We start from the raw sequence: 23,086 nt of genomic DNA, 5'->3' as shown, positions 1-23,086 counted from the left end.
CAAGTGGAGAAAGCACGCATAGAGGCTACATTGAATGCACTAAAAGAAGAGTGTGAAGCAGAGGCTCAAGTGTTTGAGGCTGCTGCAGATTTAGACAACTGTGACCTTGGGAGTAAAGCCAGTCATGCTCAAGCAACGAAGCAGTCATTACAGCGAACTGGTGAGTTCATCCAAGCACATTTCTCTTCAGGGCAGAGTTATGCTTTAGCTCAAAATGAGAAAGAAACACAGGCTGCTGCTTCTGTACCACAACACAGACACCTCCCAGATATCAAAGTTCATCGCATCAGTCGTGACACACAACAGCCGTATCCTTCTGCTTGCTCGGCTGAAGGCCTGCACCCAGGCAACCAGAGAAAGAATCGCCCTGACCCTCTGTCTTTTAACACAGATAGAGATGTCCCCTCCATGCACACACATCGCTGCACAGACTCAACAAACCAACTTCCACCCCGCTCACCACTGGAGGCTCAAGGTGTATCTGAGTTAGCTGTATATCTGGCGCGTCGAGACCTTGTCACAGCTGGACTAAAAGTGTTTGATAACCAGCCTGCTAGTTATCTGTCATGGAAATCTAGCTTTGTTAACGCTGTGGAGGGACTTAGCCTCAAACCTAGTGAAGAACTGGACCTGCCCATTAAGTGGCTTGGTGGGGAGTCGCTACACCACGCCAAGAGGATAAGGGCAGTTTATGTCAACAATCCATTCATGGGTTTGAACATGCTTTGGCGAAGGCTGGACAAGTGTTATGGCTCTCCAGAGGCCATTGAAGCTTCTCTCTTCGATAGATTGAACCACTTCCCAAAGCTTTCAAATAGAGATCACCAGAAGCTTCAAGAACTCGGAGACCTGCTCCTAGAGATCGAAGCTGCTAAGCAAGAGGGATATTTGCCAGGGCTCAGCTTCCTAGACACTGCAAGGGGAATAAACCCTATAGCGGAGAAACTGCCCCACAATGTCCAAGAACAGTGGATAACTCAGGGGTCTCGCTATAAGAGGGAACACCAAGTTCCATATCCCCCTTTCTCATTTTTTGTGGACTTCGTGTATAACCATGCAGAGATGAGAAATGATCCTAGCTTTGCTTTTGCTAACTTCGGTTCAGCTGTGTTCAAAGGTGACAGATCCTTCTCCAAACAATGGAAATCCAAACCTCCTTTATCCGTAAGTAAAACTGAGGTAGGAAACCCCCCCACCTCTCAGTCCTCCAAAGGACTCACCGTTGATCTAGACAGAGAGTGTCCTCTCCACAAGAAACCTCACTCCCTCAGGAAATGCCGAGGCTTTCGAGAAAGATCACTTGCAGAGCGAAGACGCTTCCTGGTGGAGCACTCCATATGTTTTAAATGTTGTGCTTCAGCAACTCACCAAGCTAAAGAGTGTAAAGCTGACATCCACTGCTCTGAGTGTGACAGCGACCGGCACATTGCAGCACTCCATCCTGGACCGGCACCTTGGGCTCCAAGTTCCAGACCACCTTCTGCAGAGCATGGTGGGGAGCCTACCGAGTGTGTCACTGACATAGCAGCCTCTTCATGCACAGCCGTGTGTGGTGAGGGTCTTAAAGGTAAATCATGTTCCAAAATCTGTCTGGTATCCCAAGGGTCTCCCAGACCAAAAGGTGAGGACATACGTGATGCTGGATGACCAAAGCAATGTGTCGCTAGCCAGATCAGCATTCTTTGACATGTTTGACATCCAGGGTGAGGCTTCCCCCTATACCCTCAAAACATGCTCAGGAATCACCGAGACTGCTGGAAGAAGGGCCTCTGGATTTATGGTGGAGTCAGCTGATGGACAGTTGCACTTATCATTGCCGACTCTTATTGAGTGCAACCTGATTCCCAATAATAGGGACGAAATCCCTACTCCAGAAGCTGCCCAAAGCCACAAGCATCTCAAGTGTATTGCTGACAGGATCCCTCCTCTTGATGCATCAGCTGAGATACTTTTGTTACTTGGGAGGGACATCATCCGAGTTCACAAAGTGCGCAGTCAGCGTAACGGCCGTCACAACGAACCTTATGCCCAACAAGTGGATCTAGGTTGGGTAATAGTCGGTGACGTCTGTCTCGGTGAGGCTCACCGGCCGACTGTCAACACATTCAAGACCAATGTCCTTGAAAATGGACGACCAAGCTACTTCAAGCCTTGTGAGAACAGGATCATCTGCAAAGAAAAGTTCATAGAGGAACAGCTAATATCCCCTGACACACTGACTTCCAGTCAGCCAAGCTTAGGTGAGCTGGTCTTCAGCCATTCAAAAGAGGATGATAAGCTGGCACCCTCCATCGAAGATGAAATCTTCCTCCAGATCATGAACAAGGAGTTCAAGAAAGATGATTCCAACAGCTGGGTGGCTCCCCTGCCATTTCGTAGTCCAAGACCACGTTTACCAAATAATCGAGAGCAAGCCCTCAGCCGACTGATGTCACTTCGCCGTACCTTGAATAGGAAACCGGAGATGAAACATCATTTCATAGATTTCATGGAGGATATTTTCAAAAATGGACACGCTGAGCCAGCTCCCCCACCAGAGCCTGACAAAGAGTATTGGTATTTACCTTCCTTTGGTGTCTATTACCCCCAGAAACCGGGAAAAATAAGGATCGTCTTTGATTCAAGCGCACAGTTCAAAGGCATCTCATTGAATGATGTGCTCTTACAAGGCCCGGACCTCAACAACACCCTAATTGGGGTTCTCATGCATTTCAGAATGGACCCAGTTGCTGTGATGACAGACATTCAACAGATGTTCCACAGTTTCCTAGTGAGGGAGGATCATCGGGACCACCTCCGATTCTTGTGGTTTCGTAACCACCAACTTGATGACAAAGTGCTGGAGTACCGCATGAGGGTTCATGTGTTTGGTAACTGTCCCTCGCCAGCTGTGGCCATTTATGGCCTGAAGAGGACGGCTATGGAGGGTGAAGAGGACTATGGACCCGAAGTGTGGAGCTTTGTGCACAGACATTTCTATGTTGATGATGGCCTAAAATCTTTCCTCAGTGCAGAAGATGCCATCAAAGTGCTGAAAGGTGCACAAGACATGCTAGCGCAATCCAACCTCAGACTACACAAGATTGTGTCTAACAGTGTTGAGGTCATGAGGGCATTTCCAGCTGAAGATCTAGCTAGCAACCTGCAAGACCTGGACGTGGGTTAGGACTCCCCTCCCATGCAGCGCAGCCTGGGTCTTGGTTGGGATCTTGCTACAGATACTCTAACTTTCCGTGTGGACTGCGCAGAAAAACCCTTTACACGTTGGGGTGTGTTGTCTACTATCAACAGCTTATTTGACCCGTTGGGGTTCGCTGCTCCCTTCAGTGTTCAGGGCCGCCTCATTTTGAGAGAACTCACCACTGAGACTTGTGACTGGGATGCACCACTGCCCCGAGAAAAGCTTGAACAGTGGCAGAGGTGGTGCACATCTCTTCAAGACCTAAGAGAGTTGAAGATCCCAAGGGCCTACACAATGGTCCCACTCTCCACAGCTCAGAGCAAGGAGATCTGTATCTTTTGTGATGCATCTACCAAAGCTATTGCTGCTGTTGCTTATCTGAGAGTCACAGATGCTGCAGGACATAGCAAAGTTGGATTCCTGTTTGGGAAAACAAAGTTGGCACCTAAGCCTGACATCACCATCCCAAGGCTTGAGCTCTGTGCAGCCGTTCTTGCAGTGGAACTGGCAGAGGTTATGTCTGCAGAGTTAGACATTCAGGTAGACGACATCAAGCTTTTCTCAGACAGTAAAGTAGTACTTGGGTATATATTTAATGACTCTAGACGGTTCTACGTCTATGTTCATAACAGGGTACAAAGGATCAGACGTTCAACCAACAAAAGCCAATGGAACTATGTTCCTTCTGATGTCAACCCAGCTGACCATGCAACTAGAGCGATTCCAGCTAACCAGCTTGCAGCTTCCTCCTGGTTGTCTGGACCAGCCTTTCTTGTAGACAAGCAACATTGTCACTTAAAACAGGAAGCTTTCAGCCTAGTTGAACCCGCAACAGATGTGGAACTACGTCCAGAAGTAGTGACTTGTGCCACAAATTTGTCATTTCAGCTGGGCAGTAAACGCTTTGAGCGATTTTCAAGTTGGAGGTCACTCACCAGAGCTATTGCCAGGCTCTGCCACATTGCTTACTCCTTTACAAGGGCAGCAAAAGAAGGTCCTTGCCACGGTTGGCACAACTGCAAGCTGCTTTTCAGTCCAGACCAGCTGCATCATGCAAGGATCAGAATTTTTCTTGCTGTCCAAAGGCAGGTCTATTCAGAAGAAATACACTGCTTACAAAAGGGAGGTCAGGTCCCTAAACAGTGCTCTCTCAGCAAGCTTTGTCCTTTCATTGATTCTGAAGGTCTTCTCCGCGTCGGAGGACGACTGAAAAAGTCACAGCTCACAGCAGAAGAGGGTCAGCCAGTTATCATGCCTGGTAAACATCATGTTACCTCCTTGCTTATCAGACACTGCCATGAGCAAGTCTGCCATCAAGGACGACACTTGACGGAAGGCGCTTTGAGGAGTGCTGGTTTCTGGATTGTTGGAGGAAGACGGTCTGTCAGCAGTTTGGTCTACAACTGTGTGACATGTCGAAGATTGCGTGGGAGAGAGGAGGAGCAGATAATGGCAGACCTGCCTGCTGATCGCTTGAGTACAGATCCTCCGTTCACCTTTGTTGGATTGGATGTGTTCGGACCATGGTGTGTCACCTCAAGGAGGACACGTGGAGGGCTAGCCAACAGTAAGCGTTGGGCAATCATCTTCACATGTATGAGCGTGCGTGCCATACACATCGAGGTCATCGAATCAATGGATTCATCCAGTTTCATTAACGCTCTAAGACGCTTCTTTGCAGTTAGAGGGCCTGTCAAACAGCTAAGGTCAGACTGTGGTACTAATTTTGTTGGAGCCTGTCGAGAGCTTGGGATCAGTTCCAAAGGCTGTAACAACAAGGAAGTGTCCAACTACCTGTCTGATCAGGGCTGTGTATGGCTGTTTAACCCTCCCCACTCTTCACACATGGGGGGAAGCTGGGAGAGGATGATCGGTGTCACACGTCGGATCCTTGACGCAATGTTCCTCAAGCTTGGGTCTTTTCAGCTCACACATGAGGTCCTGACAACATTTATGGCAGAGGTAACTGCAATTGTCAATTCCAGACCACTTACTTCAGTGTCCACAGATCCAGACGAACCTCTCATCCTCACTCCTGCTATGCTGCTAACTCAGAAGATTGCTGTACTCCCTGTTCCTCCTGGTAACTTTGATGATAGTAATATCTTCAGACGTCAGTAGCATCAGGTTCAAAGCTTGGCCAACACATTCTGGGAGAGGTGGAAAAGGGAGTACCTCAGTAGTCTACAAGGTCGAAAGAAATGGAGAACGGAGAGACCTAATCTCATGGACGGAGACGTTGTTCTAATGAAAGACAATTCACTGAAGAGACATGACTGGCCCACAGGACTGATCATAAGGACTTTTCCAAGTGACAATGGAAAGGTCAGGAAGGTCGAGGTGAAAGTTTTCAGAGACAGTGTTCCAAAACTTTACCTAAGGCCAGTGTCTGAAGTTATACTCCTGTTGCAGAGAAACTCTGTCAAGTGATGTGCAGTTTGACATCCTAGGGATGTCAGGTGGGGAGTATGCTGGCATTAGGTATTTTCTGTTCTGCAGCAGTTTGCCCTCTAGTGGTTGTTTTTGTGTATTTTTTTTTACTCTGTAAGATCTAGCCAGAGGCAGTTTCACCTCCGTTAATCTGTTGCCATCCAGCTGATAAACGGCATCATCTGTGAGTAATATTGTTTGTTATCACTGAGACAACTTGTGTGCATTATTATTTGTTGTGAAGGCGTGATATAGTTTGTAGTTAGAATTTAATTTGAATGCATGTATAACCTAAGCTAGTAAGGTTAAGCTAGCTCATATGTCATGTGGTTTCTTTAACGTTTTGATCATGAGTGTGATTTCATTTGATGTTTTATTCGGGCACTCACTAAGCAGATAAATATTGTGCTCATATTTTTGAATATGTGTTTGTTATACTGTATATTGAGGCAACTTTTTTATTGGTTTATTTCTGGTTTTGTCAACAGTTTCACACTTTTTCCTTATTAAATCATCCAACTCAACACATTGGCCTGTTCCCTGGATTTTGATTAGGAGAGTGTTTAGCTGTCTGTATAGCTGAGTCTACGTTCACGAGGACAACGCTTAGTGAGGACAGAACAAGATCCTTATTGATAAAAGGGCATCCACAGACGTGACAAAGCATCATAAGCACATTTTTTCTAAAATTAAAGCAAATTCTTAGTGGTCAACATTGGGTAAGAGAAATGAATATTTCACAAAAAACAAATGAAAAAAATTGAATGTTTAAAGTTGAATTAAATAGCATTTGTTTGTTTGTTTTTCCACAACGTATGTCAGCATGTTTTTATGTTAGTTCATAGTTATGTTAAATTACACTAATACGAAAGCATATCTTTTAAGACATTTAATGCCAAACATTAATGACACGTCAGTGACCTAACTGAGATAACTGTCTTAATTGTTTTTTTCTTACCTGTCAAAAACAAGATTTGCTTTAGTTCCTTCTATATAATATTAATATTTTTATATAATATTTTATATTTTATATATTTATATTTTATATATTTACTTCGATATACACATCATGAATACAGAAACTTTCAGTTCTTATTTTAATGGTTCGTTTTTTTGATAAACAGACACTTGTTATTAACTTCCTGCAGTGTTAAATGTTACAATTTAAGCTTGTGTTCATTAACATGTATTATATTGACTCTCTATAACCTTTTAGGGCAAAATTCAGATTGTAATTGAGCATTGTACTGAAAATGTGTCTATGCCTTTACTCTATACAGAGCACTTGATCACATGGCAAGTGTTTTAGTGCAAACAGTTAGTTGAACACAGATGTTAAGTTCATTAATCTGTTGAAAGGTGAGTAGGTAGGCTAGTAGCACACTATTTTTATTTATAAATACAAAGTCGTAACAATGAATATGACTGAATGAGTGAATTAATTTATTTGAATCTAGAAATACTACTGTGATATCTTTTTTGTGTTTCAGAATGAAGTCTGCCATAATCTTTCTTGTATTTACACTGGTCCTCTTCATGGCTGATCCTACAGAACTTCAACCTCAAGGAAAGCAGGTTTCTGGTAAGTTAGAGCTGTATCATTATAGCAAAACTGAGGCCGTGAAAGATCAAACGTTCAAAACATCAAACTTTTACTGAACTTTATTATCCTTTTGTAGTGTTCTCTGAAACTTTATATATAACTAATGAAAAAAGAATAGAAAAAAGATCGAGTGATCGGGAGATATAGGGTGGTCCCGTCGAGAGTTAGGCCAAGGGTAGAGCGATGTGTTTTTTCATCTATGAAAAAAAACCGTGCCACTACTTCCTACCCTTTTCCCGTTCTCTAAATAATGTGAGATGTGAGTGAGTTTGGTCTTTGGCAAAAAGAATTATATTGAACTGAACTGAGGTAAAACAAGAGGGATCAGTGCTAAATAAAATGTTTGTTTTTTTGTTTTTTTGTTTTTTATATTCAATTAAACTTAAAATCCTAATTAGATAACTGATTTTAGTTGTCCCAACAAGATGTTACAGGACACAGAAAGAGAAAATGCAACATGACTTTAGTTCAGTCAAGTGAAGCTCAGCTACAATGTTAAGTTAATGCCAACTGATTTCTCAGATGACACAGTTTTTTGTATCTATCTGTTCATTTTTATTTTTTTTTGGGGGGGGGGGGATTTCGACCACCTGTCTGATTTCACGTCACTGGATTGACGAATCTATAAAGCTGTTGTAGCCAGTCTCCATTACTTGCACATCCATTCATTTCCAGCCCACCTCCACCCATGCTATTCATACCTAAGAGTGTTGTAAGAGTGGGAGCAAGGTGGGAAGCTGTGAACAGAACAGAGCAATACCTTCGAATATAAATTCTTACAGATGGAAATAAAAATGTTCACTGTGCTGATCTTACATTAACATGTTGTAATGTAATTGTAGGTAGAAATAAGAACTTTTTAAGTGTTTATTCAACAGCCTCATTTCCCAGATCAGTATCAAAAGCTGAAGAACAATATTCTCAATGTATATGCATATATCGTCATGTCCTGATAACTCTTTTTAACATGTCGTTTTAGGAGAAGTCGTCGAAAAAGTCCTTAAGGAACTGATTCAGAGCGTGGTTAAGTAAGTACTCTTCTTTAATAGTTAAAAGTTATTAACAATGACTGAAATTTTAAAGAAAAAAGTATCATTTAATAGATATGGTGACTTTTTCAAGTATTCCGACTTCAATCTTCTACACCTAGGCCTGGACCTAAGGCTGTGAACTTCGACGAATTTGAAGATGCTGTGATGTCATAGAACTATGACATTTTAAGGAGCAGTTTGGTGGGGATCCAGGGCCCCCTTATGCTTTGCAATGCAATCAACAGACAAGGAGTCTTTGTTGTTGTTGATGTTGACTATTATGCCTTAACCTCCTAAGACCCAAACTCTTCCATGGCATGCATTTTTAATTTCTCTTTGATATTTGGGCTGATTGGCACCTGATGAATGTAAAAACAAAGAATTACCAGATTTTTTTTTTAACCTAATTTTTGTTCCTGAGAAAAATGAGATCCACATATGAGGATATTTGTTTAAAATAGAACAGTGGCAGTATAATGTCCTTGTGAGTGGATATCAGGCACTTGTAAAGCAAAATGTAGTATTTTGGTCTGGATAACCCAAAATGTGATGTCCACATATATGGATGCCAGGTCCTAGGAAGTTAATAACTGGAAACCAAAAAAATATATATAAAAAAAAAAAACCTCGCTGCTGCAAACTGCTCAATAAATAAAACTGCAATAGAATAAAAAGACAAACTTTGTCTGTTGTTATTAAGTCATAACAAGAGAGTGTATTGTATTTTCACCAACAGTGATTTTTTAAGTAAAATATGTTAGCCATGGCATTCCTAACTTTCTTCACATGTGTAGGTGCGCAAGTACTCTGGCTTCCTCCCACAGTCCAAAGACATGCAGTTAGTGGGGTTAGGTTAATTTGCGATTATAAATTGCCCATATGGGTGATCATGAGTGTGAATGGTTGCCTGTACAGTATGTCTGTGTTAATCCTGTGACAGACTGCTGACCTCTCAAAGCTGTATTCTGCCTAACGCATTAAAGCAGCTGAGATAGCCTGCCAGCAACCTAAGCAGATAGGTCCACAAACTCTGACATGAAGAAAAGTGAACTTTGGAGCTTGTTAGTAGTAGCATTGTACTTTGTTTTAAATAGAGTAAATCCACAGTAAAGTTACAAAAGTCAACTTAGTCAATGGTTAACTAAGTTTGATACGATGTTTAAATTAGGCAGCTTCCTGAAGGCTGATGCTTTCCTAGCCATCCCACTTTGTATCGCACTCGTACTTGCAGGAAGCAGAAGTAAAGCTAAAGGGGGGTATTGGGTGTACTAGACCTTATTTATTTCAAACATTTTTCAGATTAAGACAGAAATAAAATCAAGTATTATATTAATTAGACTGTATTATTATTAAAAATGTTGAAAAAACAACATTTTCTGAAGGCCAATAAAAATGGACATGGACCAGTAAAACTTTAAGCCATAGACCCGGGGGTGTTCGGTTTGACACTGAATTATTATTAACTTTAATTATTAACATCTACAATGTCAATACATCTTCCTTTCAGGAGCTCAACTTTGTATCAAAGCTCAGGGCAAACATCAGAATGCTGATACGCTTGCTTTTCTTTACTGCCCCTAACACATGCTCCTTTTAAAGACTTACAAAGAAAAACTCAGTCATTCGATATCGCACTTAAACATGCAGACACACATGCACAAAAAAATATACACACACTAAATGTACCTCCGCGAAGAGATATAATACTGTCACATAATTTATGCCTTAGTTTAGATTGCAGGTGTACATTACTTTATTTGACATTACTGTACATTAAATTATTTATATTTGCATTTAAGGAAATATTTTCTTTAAAAAAAGCTTTATTATGTCATGTAAGTGTAATGAAAGAGTTTAGTTTGTTTTTTTTATACGTAGATCTTTTAAGTAGTAAAGCTATTAAAGCAATTTCTAAAATAGAAACAACTAACCTGCTTGTTGTGAAAGTGAAAGACCTGTTTTTTTGTCATTTGAATTTTTATTACTGCTTTTTAATAAGAGAAAAAATAATTATTATCTGTTTACTTGATTAACCAATGGAATAATTGATTAATAAAATAATCGACAGCTGCAGCCCAAAAGTGGAGGAAGATTGCTGCAGGTGATAAAACAACTACATGGAAAAGGTACTTTTTGGATGTTACTACATAGCAATATAATGGCGCTGATGGAGTTAAGGCAAGATGGAACTTCTTGTAGAAACTTACAGATTATATTTATATAGTTATAAACTTTAATTTGTTTTGGTAAAAAGCTCATTATTTAGTCTTGCTGCTTACTTAAGCTTATTTTAAGGTTTTAGTTGACAAGACTAAATTTGTTTAAGTGTCCTCAAAGTAACTCTTGGATTTCATTAGAAGTGCCTGCACCATTTTCTGGCACACTTCTGTACATTGCACTTATTGCACAATCAGTGTGATCGAGGCCTTTTTGTTACTACCCTTTTTTGTTTCTAACTCATCATATGAATTTGCTTCAAATTGTTCGTCAGCATCAATGTGTGTTGTTGACAAATGATCTTGCACAAGCACTGTGACTTGACATCTGATAAGATGAGCAGCTGCACATTTCCTCTATGTTCTTAAGAGTTTCAGAGCACAAAGTGTATTTAGGACTCAAGGCCTTTGAAGTCAAGCTGGTGACATGGATGTTTCTAGTCAAATAATTTAAATAAGATGGCTAAATGTTAGCAACTGGTGGTTTTACAGAAGAATATTTTTCTATTAGTTATTCCTAAAATAACATATCATATCACGCGAAGAAAAAAACAATGCTTTTCAGAACAGCAAATTTTTGAAACAAGGTTCCATCTGCATGTTGGCATTAAAATGTCAAATGTGTTCAATCTTCCTATAATAATGAAAATGTATCTCTTTTTCTTTTTAAAAACTACAAACTCTTCCTAGACATCCGATTAGCCATTGTGTTTATATTGGTCATGAGGATTGCTTAAACTGAGAAATGTGTTTTAGGAGACTTTTAAATTGCTCAAGATGTGTTTGGTAAAACTGCAAGTAGCAAAGGACGACAAAAAGCTTGCATGTAAAATTACTCAATAATGGTGCTATTGTCTTAGCAAGTTTAATTATTATGGTAAATGATATATTTCTTGCACACTATCAAGACACATAATAAAAAAGGTTTAGACCTCAAATTTGTGATCAACCAAAAACATGGCAATGACTGCAGTACGCCTAATGCCTTGACTTGCCACTTAGTTATAGGCCATGACAATGTGAAAGCTGGCCCGGATGCACATTGTCATCTACTTTTCTGCTTTTCCTACTTCAACATGTTGTCATTGAAAAAGCACAAATAAGAACAAATTACAATTTCAGGTTGTTCCACCTTGATTATTTTAGTGAAACGAAGAAAAAATAAGACTAGGTATCTAAATACCTACAAAATTTTGAATGGATGCTTATTCAGGCAAAATTATGTCAGTTTTGTAATGTAATTTCACAGATTTAAATTAGGTGTTTGCCCCTGTTTTCAGTGTTTGACCACAGCTAAGATACCTGGCTACTGTAATAACTCTAAGTGAAACTCAGTAAGAGAATTTTAAAAATCTGAATCTCCTATGTACTTGGTTATTTCTGTGTTAAGGTTAGAAAACATTTATAATAAACCCTAGTGATTCAAGCTAGAAAATTAAACTGTTGTTTCAATTACTTTTCATCAGGCAACTTTTTGTTTTGAAGATGCACATTATTATAATACTTTTTTTTTTTTTTTGGTGTTTAGCTCGAAATGTGTATATTTTAAGAACACAGCTCTGTTTTCATTTCATTGGTTAATGGAAGTTGACTCATGACTCAAAAAACTCTCTCACAAGTTGAAAACACTTTAGAGCACCTCCTGCCCAAAATGATATATGTAGTGCAATAGTACTGGGTTTCCACCTATTATTGAGAAACTGAGTGTAACCACTAAAACCAAACCCCCCACTAAAAAGTTTAGATCTCTGCAGATATTGACTTGGACTCCATCTGTTCAGGTAAACGACATTTCATGTTTACTTAATGCAAAATCTGTCGGTTATGTAAACTCAACATGTATTGTGACACAAGTAAGATTTATTCTGAAATGTAAAACACATTGAGGAACAAGTTATCAGTGAAAGAGTAGGGTAGGGGCTCACATTTATAACGTTATAGGTCTTGATATATTTTTATTTTGCAGGATGAAGTTTGTTATGCTCTTTCTTGTGTTGTCCCTGGTTGTCCTCATGGCCGAACCAGGAGAGTGCTTTTTTAAGCGCCTTCAATCTATCTGGGGAGGTTTAAAAGAAGCATACAAAGGTGGCAAAGAAGCATGGAAAGGTAAATCGCAACTGATCATGATTCAATGATAACTCCAAAAAACTAAACTCTTGGGGGGGGGAAAAGCCAGAAAAAGTTGTGGTGTTGGAATATTGAATATAATATGCATTGTTTATTTTGCCATTGGTCATAGAGTATTCAGTACTCAGTGGGGTTATATAGTAAAACTGAGACATGTGGGGCATCAATGCAGGTTCCACAAATGTTGATGCTGTCACTTTTCTATAGCAGCTACACTCAAAAACTAACATTTATTCCATAATTATAAATTGAAGAAAAAAAATTACACCCAAATATGAACATACTAATTACTGTTGCTTTGTATCTTTTTTGTCTCTGTCATATCAGCACACAGAAACTCCAAGAAAATGAACAACAGGTAACTAATTGTGATCAGGCAGTTCATTTTGTTGATTTCATCTATTTAAAACCTAAAGTCTGTAAACAACATTTTCAAAGCTGAAAAACAAAACAAAATGGTCCGCCTTCATTAGGTCTATTATCAGGGCATTTCATACTGAAGTAAATTGGGCTATGTCCAACTAATTTAATATTTCAGATAACACAAAGCAGCTAAAATCTACGACTTTCTGAATTTTAGCCTAAAATTATTAGAAAAATATATTCTTTGTGAATAAGCATTCTTCTGATGGATCACTGCTGATCAACTGAATGATTCCTTCTGCACTGATTTTCATTTTCTCATCTCAATTTCACAACATACAGAAACCAACAAGCAGATACTAATCAAGCCCAACCGACATCAGGGACGAATTGGTTCTGAAGACACAAAGAATTACGGGATAAGGGTTTCTGTTTGAAAAATGCAGCATAGCAATATAAAAGTAGTCTGATTTTTGCTACAGCTCAAATTTTCAAAAATGTAAAATGGCTTGATTTGCAAACTGTCCACATGAATAAAACCTGCAATGCAAAAAGCAAAACTTTGTTTGTGGTTGTTATTCAAAATAATTAATAATTTTTGCCTAATGATTAAATTAACTTTGGTAGGAAAAACAACGTATGATAATTTTAGTAAACAGTCTTTCAATGCATATCTGTTTATTGCTGAAGTCTCTAGGAATTATTCAGTGCCAATAGGCATTATATACACCTGTCAGTAAATCCAAAATTCACAAAAGTTACATAAAACAATCACACAAACAAACAAAAAAAGACTGCCTTCTCTATTTCAAAAACTTTTTTTTTATCTTATTCAATTGGAATGCAAAATCCAAATGATATGTTGGCAACACCCTGAATGTAAAATAAGGCATGAAATACTTACTAATACTACTGCTAAAACAAAGGGGTGACAGGGATTTTTATTTCATAAAACAAGAGCCTTTGAGCATTGTATTTTAATTATTATGGGCCAGACCAGGCCTTACATCCACCACAGAAAAGGGAGATCCACAAAAATACCAATTAAATGTCTTTTCTTTTGGTAAAGAAGGAAACAAGGAAAGGACTTGATCTAACTGTGGTACATTCTGTCCCATCAGCAGTGTAGGGACTAACGTGTTATTAAGTAACGCGTTACAGTAACTACGTTATTATTGTGGTAACAAGCACGGTGGCTAGTTATTATGCCAAAATCAGGAACGCGTTAATCGTTACTGGGATTTAAATAGGGTCGTTATTCGTTACTTCTTGTGGTGGCTATCGCGGAGCTTCCACAGATTCAGTAACATTAGCAAGTGGTGGAGGCCAGCAGGTGGGTGAAGGAAAGGGGAGGCAGGAGGAGCAGAGACCCGAGGTGGCCGCCGGTCCGAGTGTCAGGTGAACTGAATTTCAGGTAAGAAGTTATGTGAAATTGTTCCTTTTTTAATAATTTAATTTTATTCAGTATTTCAAGCCTCTTTTTGTTTGAGCCCTCTAACACAAGGTATTTCCTTCAGCTAACAACCCATATTTTTGATTATTACACTCCTTTAACATTTTTATTTATTCAATGGCACAACACATCACTGTTGAGTAAAATAAGGAGTAGAACAGCTTTAACCTCCTAGGACCCAGCGTCCACATATGTGGACATTTTGGGTTGTCTAGACCACAGTAGTAAATTTTGCCCTAGAAGGGCCTGATATCCACTTACGAGGACATTATATTGTAACTGTTCTATCGAAATTTATCCCATATATGGATATCAGGCCCTTGTAGAGCAAAATCAGGTAAAAATATAATTCTTTGTTTTTACATTCATCAGGCCCCAATCAGCCCAAATAGCAAAGAGAAATTAAAAATGCATGCCATGAAAGAGATCAGGTCTTAGGAGCTTAACCTGGTGGTCAAACTATCCTTTCAAGAATCAACTATGTATGTGGTGCAGTGCCAGTTAATCCTTTGAATGTATTTTTTAGTTTATGTTTTCAGTTTACATTTTTAGATTGTTTTAGATTTTTATTTTGACTTTGTGACCGTTATCTGTTTTAAGTACTGTATATATAAATACTAACAATAATAATTTTTATACATGCTTAAACTGAAATAGCTGTGTGTGTTTATGTGTGCATATGCATGATATGTGAAGAAGTGAATGTGAAAAAAAAATCCATGAATCCACATGGTAGGATTTGTAAAGAATTTATTCCTAAATCAGGGTGGAAAATAAGTTTTTGGTCAATAACAAAAATACAACTCAATACTTTGTAACATAACCTTTGTTGGCAATAACAGAGGTCAAACGTTTACTATAGGTCTTTACCAGGTTTGCACACACAGTAGCTGGTATTTTGGCCCATTCCTCCATGCAGATCTTCTCGAGAGCAGTGATGTTTTGGGGCTGTCGCCGAGCAACACGGACTTTCAACTCCCGCCACAGATTTTCTATGGGGTTGAGGTCTGGAGACTGGCTAGGCCACTCCAGGACTTTCAAATGCTTCTTACGGAGCCACTCCTTTGTTGCCCGGGCGGCGTGTTTTGGATCATTGTCATGTTGGAAGACCCAGCCTCATTTCATCTTCAAAGTTCTCACTGATGGAAGGAGGTTTTGGCTCAAAATCTCACGATACATGGCCCCATTCATTCTGTCCTTAACACGGATCAGTCATCCTGTCCCCTTGGCAGAAAAACAGCCCCATAGCATGATGTTTCAACCCCCATGCTTCACAGTAGGTATGGTGTTCTTGGGATGCAACTCAGTATTCTTCTTCCTCCAAACACGACGAGTTGAGTTTATACCAAAAAGTTCTACTTTGGTTTCATCTGACCACATGACATTCTCCCAATCCTCTGCTGTATCATCCATGTGCTCTCTGGCAAACTTCAGACGGGCCTGGACATGCACTGGCTTCAGCAGCGGAACACGTCTGGCACTGCGGGATTTGATTCCCTGCCGTTGTAGTGTGTTACTGATGGTGACCTTTGTTACTTTGGTCCCAGCTCTCTGCAGGTCATTCACCAGGTCCCCCCGTGTGGTTCTGGGATCTTTGCTCACTGTTCTCATGATCATTTTGACCCCACGGGATGAGATCTTGCGTGGAGCCCCAGATCGAGGGAGATTATCAGTGGTCTTGTATGTCTTCCATTTTCTGATGATTGCTCCCACAGTTGATTTTTTTCACACCAAGCTGCTTGCCTATTGTAGATTCACTCTTCCCAGTCTGGTGCAGGTCTACAATACTTTTCCTGGTGTCCTTCGAAAGCTCTTTGGTCTTGGCCATGGCGGAGTTTGGAGTCTGACTGTTTGAGGCTGTGGACAGGTGTCTTTTATACAGATGATGAGTTCAAACAGGTGTCATTCATACAGGTAACGAGTGGGGGACAGAAAAGCGTCTTACAGAAGACGTTACAGGTCTGTGAGAGCCAGAGATTTTCCTTGTTTGAGGTGACCAAATACTTATTTTCCACCCTGATTTACGAATAAATTCTTTACAAATCCTACCATGTGAATTCATGGATTTTTTTTTTCACATTCTGTCTCTCACAGTTGAAGTGTACCTCTGGTGCAAATTACTGACCTCTGTCATCATTTTAAGTGGGGGAACTTGCACAATCGGTGGCTGACTAAATACTTTTTTGCCCCACTGTACATATAGGATCTTGGGGGTGGGCACGATACACGGAATCCAAAGTACCATCAGGGTGTACACCCCACCCCTGGCGTCGTTGCCCACCTCTCAATGTTAAATACACGTAGACATTGAGGGCTAGCAGGAGGGACTATGCGCTTACCTGCTGCTCTCTGGCAGGTAGCTCCATGCCCTCCTGGGTTTTAAATGCACCTTAGAACACACATGCATCAACACTACAATGAGCGGGTGGAGGGAGGTTTGGAGTCTTCTCTCATCCCCATTCTCTGCGACCTGCTGGAGCGGGGGGGCTAGGAGGAGGAGTTGGCCGTCCGACTGCGGTCTGGAGTGTGGGGCCTCCCTGCTGCTGCGGAGTCGGGGCGGTCTGCCTCCCCCCATCGCAGGGAAAAGGGTAACACCACCTGGGTCTGGGTGCAGTTCCCCCCTCAAGGGGCAAGGGTACCTAGACCCGGTTTGTAGAGTATGCTTGGGGAGTGTGATCGTGTGTACAGCGTCTCTTTATGTCTGTTTCCACGTTGGTTGAGTGTGGAGTAAGTGCATATGAGAGCATGAGGGTGGGAATGGATGTTTGTATATGTGTGTGCCTGTATTTCTGTGTCTATATGTCAGGTTGGGTGTCAGGCGCCACCTCTCTGGGGACATCTTAGGCCCTCCAAGGTTTGGAGGCCTATCTCCCCCTACCACCACTTCCCCTGCCAGTGGCGGACTCCCTCAGACATCGGTGCGTTGGTGGTTCTTTGTGTCCGGGGATGGGCGTCCAGGTACACACCGGCTCACTCCTTGGCGGCCGCTTATCGGGGCCTGGAGCCTGGGGCTCGCTCGGGCCACTTCGGAGGTGGGGTGCCCCCGGCCTCTCGGCCTGGGGCTCGGTCACTCAGGCACGGCTGGCTGCCGGCGGAGCTCACGGGCGCGTCACTGCAACTCCCCCTGGCTTCTGCTCCGCGGCTGAGTGAGCCCTCATCTGGGACTCTCCTCAGCTCTTTCTGGGACAGTGGCGCGGCTGCCCCTCTGTTGGTCTTCCTTGGTCTCTTGTGTTCTGGGGGCCTCTGGATGTCTGGAGTTTTGATCTCCTCCATACCTGCTTCATGCCCTGGAGGACGGGGCTGTGCCCCCCCCCCCCCACCCCACACCCTCTAGCAGATCATTACATGAAGGAACCTTTAAAAAAAAACAAAAAAAAAACAAGCGCGTCCATGCTCACAGGTGTACACACGGGTGATCACACCCACAAACTACACCCTTTTTGGCTCCTACCTCAAAGCACACTGTGTTCTGTTGATCTTATGTGCTGCACAATAATGTTTAATATTTAGTATTTACTGTCATATTCCCATATATCATTGGGATGTTGTTTATTCTATTACTCTTGTTCTCTTCTGCTTGTTTTCTTTTTTCTTTCTCAGCAGGTGACCCAGGTGATTGATATATGCATTTTTTTTCTGCTCATTCTTTTGGTTTTTGTCTTTTGCCCTTCTCCCCCGTCCCTCTTCTCAGCTGTTTCTCTTTCCCTCTTTCTTTCTCCCCTTCTTTCCCCCAGTCAAGTCTGTCCCGTATTCAGTAAGTGAAAATAAAATAAACAATAAAATGTGAATCAAATGGACCATTACGGCAAGGCTGGGATGGTCAATTTGGTAAAGTAAATCCGTTGGGCATCTTTCTTTGCCTTTAGACAACAATTCTGATGGCAAAAGAGCCAAACGGGACAGGCGCAAAAAAAAAAACAAAAAAAAAAAACACAGCAAATACAAAAATGGTAGAAAAACACAAAGAACACAACAGAAGTTGAATAAAAAAATTATCACAAAGTGTTTCTGTGGATGCAGGCAACAACAGATGCAGAAATGACAGAAACTAAAACATGCAAAGAATTGCATTGAGACATGTAAAAAGAAGCAAATTATTCATCAGTGTTGAGAAGGAAAAAAGATATAAAGCAATGTGTACTTTCACATGATTCATTTGATTCACAATGATACATTCATCACATGATTCCTATAATACTGTAGATACACGTTAGCTATTAGCCATTTACAGACAAGCAAACAGTAAATGGATAATAGGAAGACATTGTCTTACCAAAAAAAAAACGTTTTGTATGAGCTTTTGTGTTACGGCCCTAGCAGGGCCTCCTCCTGAAGTTGCCTGTGTGGGCGTATCCTACCATCTCTCCTGCCTTAGGTGCCACCTTTTTCTATCGTACAGCTGACTCACATCAGCAATTAAATGTATTTAAGGGCAGAGAAAGGTGAGCTCTGGTGCCAGAGTGCCATGTGAGTGGTTGCAGCTAGTGAGCTGTGTGAGTGTTTGGAGGTTGCAGCTAGTAGCTAGTGAGATTGGTTTTTTTGTGATTGTTTGCTCCTGCTTGGTGGAGAGGAGTGTTTGGTTACTAACCTTTTTTCTGGCTTACTTTTCAGTTCACTGACCAACGCTTGAGTTTTGTTTTGTTTCTTTAAATGGTGATAGCGGCTTGTCCGTCTCTTTTAGTTGAGTTATTAATAGGAACTTTAATAAAACTCTTTCATTAAACCATTTTGCCTCTGTCTCCTTTTTCTGACCCGGACACATTTTGTTACTTCCCCCTCATTGCCTGGACCCCTTTTAGGGGAACGTAACATTTTGCTACATTTTTTTTTTCTATATGTTGGTATTTTCTAAAGTTGCAGTAAATTTGACCCCTTAGGGCCACCGTAGCCATTTGACAGTTGGAACAGTAGTTTCTTTCCTGAAGATCTCTGTGGGTGATGATGCTTGATGCATTGACACCAGCCTTGATCCACTTCTTGTAAAGCTCTCACAAGTTCTTGAATCAACTTTTCTTGACAATTATGTCAGGACTGTAGCGATCCCCATTGTTTCTCTGCCTTTTCATACAACACGTTTTCCTTCCAGTCCACTTTCCATAAATATGATTTGATATAGCACTCTGTGAAAAGCCAAGCTTTTTAGCAATGACCTTCTTTGGTTTTCTGGTACCCTCCTTGTGGAGGACATCAGTGATTCTCATCTGTCAAGTCAGCAGTCCCTATGATTATGATGATGCATGTGTTGAACCAGGCTGAGAGATAGATGGCAATTAATTTGTCTAAATAGCAGTTTTACTCAGACTCAGACTTAAATTTTTTAATAACCTGAAATACTGAACTTTGACTTTCCATTAACAATAAGCCATAATCATTAATATTAAAACAAAAAGCTTGATATATTCCAGTTTACATGTAATGAATACAGAGAATATGAAAGTCTATCTTTTTTGAATTGAATGTGAGAGTATGTCCACAATGATTTCCTTTCTGTAGTATAAACACACTTTTTTAAAATAAAAGTTCAACTGCCAGTAGGCGCAGGAAGAATACTTAAAATATACAAACCCTTCTTTGTTATGTTCTCATAACATTCAAACTACTTAACAGTTAAAACCAGTATCACCAGGTTTACACAAGAATGGTTTTCTAAGTTCACTTTTTTCCTCTATTTTTTTGCCATTTCACATATTTAGCCAAACCACTTCCATACAGAAGAATTATTCTATAAACCTCGACCATAGAGAAGTGACAGAAGAAGTTCTCATTAGATCAAAATGTTATCTGTTGTTGCAAAATACATTGCAGAGTACGAAACATTACAACATAACAAACTAGAGCTGATAATAGCTATCCCCCCCCGCCCATTCCTGCCACTGCTTCCATTAAAAAGGCCCAGATACACTCAGACTGATCTCAGTCTGCTCACTTTTTCTCACAACAATTTACCATCTCTAACACTTAATCTAAGGTAAGTAATAGAACAACTTAATTTATAAAGAGAAACTTTTGCAATGAAAGCTGGTATTACACACACACACACACATATATATACATATACATATACATATATATATACATATACATATATATACACATATACATATATATACATATATATATTATGTGTAATATGTATTTATGCATATTAAGAAATCATTTACAGAATGACTTTGATCCTTGATAATATGATAATATTTGCAATACGTTTTTGTGTTTCAGGATGAAGGGTGTTGTGATCTTTCTTGTGTTGACACTGGTCCTGTTCATGGCTGAACCCGTGGAGCCTCGATTTCGTTCGAGTTTTCGAAACGGTTTACAGAGGTTTAGAGGTAAAGCTGCATAATGACAGCAAAACGTACATTCACAGTTAAGTTCAATATTAAGGCTATCAATAATTTACCTTTGGAAATATCACACATTCACTCTTTTTTACAGTGGATTTTCTTGAACTTGTGGTGAAACTAAAAGAGTAGAACATGTTCACCAGTTAGAAGATTGTACCACTGCCATTTCCTCTAGATAGCTCTGATTGAAAAAAGTGCTTATCCCATCTGTATTGGGTCAGCCTAAATAGTGAATAAGTTTGGTCTTTGGCAAAACCACTGTAAAAAAAACAAGAAAAAAAAACAATTCACTAAATTCACTAAAAAAGTAAATGTATTTCAGTTTTTTTTTTATCACTTTTCTTGTTTTTCTATAATTGTTGAAGGGAAAAAATCATAATTTTTTAAACTAATTTATTTTCTAACTCATTCTAATACAATTATAGACACTAATAACAAGATTGTTTTGAATGTATTAATTTCAAATATTTGCCAAAACAAATATAGATATATATAGAGAGACAGAAAATTAATGAATCAGGTGGAGGAGGTGCGCACACACTCACAATCACACACACACATAAAATGGTGCCATATATGTGGACACTGGAATGTCTGAATGAATGTGCTGTCTTTATATAATGTTCTATTAAAATATCCAATAAGAAACTATATAGTTAAAACTGAAAATACAGTTGCTGCTGCTGATTAATTGATCAGCATCATAAAAACATTCTTTTCAGTATATCTGTATTTATTCTCATGTGGTAACAGCTTTTTAACTTTCAACCTTTTTGTAGAAAGCAAATACCCAGACAGACTGAAGAGGCTGGCTAAGGGAGTGGTTAGGTAAGGAATTTCTCTAAAACTTCTCTAAAAGTTACTGTTAGTGATTATAAATAAAGAAAAAGGGATTTTTGGTTGTTTTGTTTTTTTAAATTCTCAAATCTTGGTGTTTTCTGCCAGACATGGGCCTGCCTGGATGCAAGGTATTGGCAGCCTAATACCACGTGGAGATGGTGCTCGCCTTGATGATGAGATGTCATAGAGCGCAGTTCAACGGAGGATCTGGTTCCTGCTTCGCAATGCAATCAACACATATAAACCAGAAGATCCCATGACAATTCAGCAGTCTTTGCTCTGTCATGACTATAATGCTTAAATGATCATTTAGGCATTATATCATCACTTGATATTTAGACACCTCATAAAGGTTTTTAAAAAATGTGTAAAAAAATAAAAAAGCTTCACGTTGCAACTGCCTGATGAATAAAACTGCAACAGCAAAAGTGAAACTTTGTCTGGCATCATTGATGATAAGAGATGCACTGACCTGATTTAGCAGGTTTATATTTTCACCAATATTGTTTTTTAAAGTACGTAAGCCAAAAAACTTTGCTTGTAGGTGAGACTGACTTTATCAAACTTACATAATAATAAATAACTGTCTGAAAGACCATAGTTTTGCATCGATGTCAAGACTGACAGTGAGTTAATATTTATATTATGAACATTACGTTTCTCCACCGTTATGTTAAAGAAAATATGTGTAAGTCACACTTCCTCTTTGTGTCTAATAATCAGAGCTTATATTTTTATGTTTTGGAGGGTAACTTGTTTTATTAAACTTGTCCACTTGTCTAATTACTGTAGCACGCATCCAGAGCAGTAAAAAATTGTGATGGCTAAGAGCTAGAAAAGCAGGTGACGGGCTAAATGCTGTTACTAATAGTCCATATCAACTAAGAGACTTATTATAAACACTGATGAACAAACAATGCAGAAAAGCAGGGGTTAAAAAGTAAAACTTTCTTCCTGGAAAAAAATGTTAGTTGGGACATTTACATAGTTAGTGGACATAAATCTCTTTGATGACATTTTATGAGACCACATATTTTACAATTAGCATTGTTTTCAGTTCAGTTAAGGTACAAATCTGTGTAATGTATGTATAATATGCCAGCAATATGTGATATCACTCTAGAGAAACATTTTATTTGATAAACTGTCTTTTGCCAGTGCATAATTTGGCTCAGTGGCGATACATTGAGCTAAGATATGGAAAGACATGTAAGCTCCATGCAAGAGTAAACAGATCTGGGGACACATTTGGGGAAAGTTATTAATTCACACTCATTGCCTGACTTCTACACATCAAGGTCTTTGGACCTAAATAGAGACAACACTAAGGGAGCATAAATGGCATAATGCTTTTAAGCGACCTGTCATTTACAATGCAGCCTTTCTCAACAAACATCAGCAAACACATCAACTGTTTTTGTGCAGTTTGTTACACAGTGTATCTGCTAGGTAGAGCTACAGGTGCTGTTTTTCCCAGAAAGACAAAAGAATGAAAGAT

At 39.8% G+C, this 23,086-nt stretch overlaps 1 protein-coding gene and 1 long non-coding RNA gene across 2 annotated transcripts in view; one reads left to right on the top strand and one right to left on the bottom strand.

The window, feature by feature from the left end:
* The window catches only part of LOC146617421 (exostosin-1), a 378,284-nt gene that overhangs the window by 170,253 nt on the left and 184,945 nt on the right, over positions 1-23,086 (bottom strand). The gene's annotated exons all lie outside the window — the stretch shown is intronic.
* LOC146617426 (uncharacterized) lies at positions 20,332-21,830 on the top strand. The gene is made up of 4 exons (XR_014906882.1): positions 20,332-20,372; positions 20,624-20,733; positions 21,528-21,576; positions 21,694-21,830. It is a non-coding gene; the product is annotated as an uncharacterized LOC146617426 (long non-coding RNA).

This window comes from Diplotaxodon limnothrissa, linkage group LG15, assembly GCF_057381915.1.
Source record: "Diplotaxodon limnothrissa isolate DT_005_m linkage group LG15, D_limnothrissa_male_GT1.1, whole genome shotgun sequence".
Classification (NCBI taxonomy): domain Eukaryota; kingdom Metazoa; phylum Chordata; class Actinopteri; order Cichliformes; family Cichlidae; genus Diplotaxodon; species Diplotaxodon limnothrissa.
This window is presented reverse-complemented; position numbering and strand designations above follow the sequence as displayed.